This window comes from Aplysia californica, unplaced genomic scaffold (genome assembly GCF_000002075.1).
Source record: "Aplysia californica isolate F4 #8 unplaced genomic scaffold, AplCal3.0 scaffold01350, whole genome shotgun sequence".
Classification (NCBI taxonomy): Eukaryota; Metazoa; Mollusca; class Gastropoda; order Aplysiida; family Aplysiidae; genus Aplysia; species Aplysia californica.
This window is the reverse complement of record NW_004798620.1, coordinates 96055-98056: the sequence shown is the minus strand read 5'-3', so window position 1 is coordinate 98056 and position 2002 is coordinate 96055.

The following is a 2002-nucleotide window of genomic DNA, read 5'->3' as shown; positions in this document are numbered from 1 at the left end:
AATCTCGGAGGGCCCGTGTGCAAGTTGCGCATGTTAAAGATCCCTTGGTGGTCTAAAATCGATAAGAGTAGGCTTCGGCCGCCACCCGGGCAAAATTTAAAATTTCCTACAAACTGAAAAAGTTTAATGTGTCCCGCGCGCTCATATGACCGTATTATGCAGTTGCGAGCGCCGTAAAACACTTACAAAAAAAAAAAAACACACACACAACAAAAAACAAGATACTCAGCAGAATGATGGAACTTCGTAATTCTAGGATAGCGACAAAGCAGAACCTTCAGGTCTGACATCCACCTACTACAGATGACGAGTGTATTGACAGCCATAAAAGTAATGGGTGGTAGGCGGGTGCTCTGGTGTGGTTTGCTCTTTCTTTCTTATCAAAAGCTATCCTCCTTCTCACCCCTCCTCCTATTTTGTGTTTGTTACTCACTTGTAACACCTCTTATATGACACTTATATGACCTTATTGTGTTGCAAATTCCGTAAAACTCTTACTGAAACTAAAACTAAAACTAGTCTAACAAGTCAATTACAGACATCAATGTGTACATGATGTACTCCCCACGGACCAGCCATATGACCATCAGGGTAATTGTGGTTTATGGCCTTCGTCTGTTGACAGCAATTCACGCTGAGGTGGTTGGTGGCGTCGGTAGCCTAGTGATTAAGGTACTGGACTCGTACTTATAATCGTGAGATTGCGGGTTCGGGGGTTCGAGCCTCAGACAGGGGTGCATGGCCCTCTGTTTTTCCCCTTAATTTGATGCTTTGCACTCTTGAACATAATTGATTTGCGACAGTTTTAGTGACCATGTGTGAAGATACGGAGCTAAAATTACAGCAGTTGGACCCACAAAGCAGTACATCTGTGCGCGGGAGGGAAAATATAATATTTACCGCAGTTTGGCAGGACGAAGATGTGGCACACATTTTGTGAACAGTGGCAATTTATTGTTTTAAATTTCGAACAACTTAGCCTCCAACAAAAATAACTTTAACAGTGAAGCAAAACCAAATTACAAAGTCTCTGGCTTTATAACTGTTCTATGACGAGCCTTCCTTTCGTCTACTAATTTTTCTTGTGTGTGTGTGTGTGTGTGTATGTGTGTGTGTGTGTGTGTGTGTGTGTGTGTGTGTGTGTGTGTGTGTGGGGGGGGGGGAGTGTAGATGAGTGGATTTCCCAGGTTAGGTCCATTCATCTCCACGTGTGGTGCAAATTATGTTATAAGATAAGGTAATACTTTATTGTCTATGTGGGCCAATTTTCAGTAGCCCTTTCAATCAAGAAAGATACATTTATTTACTCGATGAGGAGCTATACTTCGTGGGTGGTTGGCGGGTGCTCTGGTGTGGTTTGCTTTTTCTTTCCTATCAAAATTCTGTCGTCTTTATCTCCCCTCCTTCTTTTTTTGGGTTTGTTACTCTCTTGTAACACCTAATCTTCGGTCCTTATATGACCTTTTTGTGTTGCAAGTGCTGTAAAGCACTTACTGAAACTAAAACAAGAAGTATACCTCCAGATTTGTCCTCCATCTTCGATAAAACTGATTCAAGAGGCTGAAGCAATCATTGCCTTTCTCCCCCTGCACCAAGGTATAGGCCACGGACAAACACCTTCCACCTTTCTTTATCCTGGGCTAGCCTCTTGATGTTCTTCCATGTCTTCCCACTTTTCTGTATATCGATTTCTGTGATTCTTCTCCAGGTTCCACGAGGTCTTCCCCTTGATCTCTTGCCCCGTGGGTTCCAATCCAAAACTTTCTTTGTTATGCAGCTGCCTGACTTCCTGAGAGCAATACAATTATACCATTGTCAATGCCTACTGTATAACAGTACGCTACCCTAGAATCACAAAGTTCTATCTGTTTATACCAAGTTTTGAGAAATTTGACGTAAATTGTAACAATTTTGAGTTCCGCAACATGTCAAGCTTTTTGGAATGTAATTTTATTTCTTTAGATGTCTTGACAACGACTCCAAATAATAATGATAATAATAA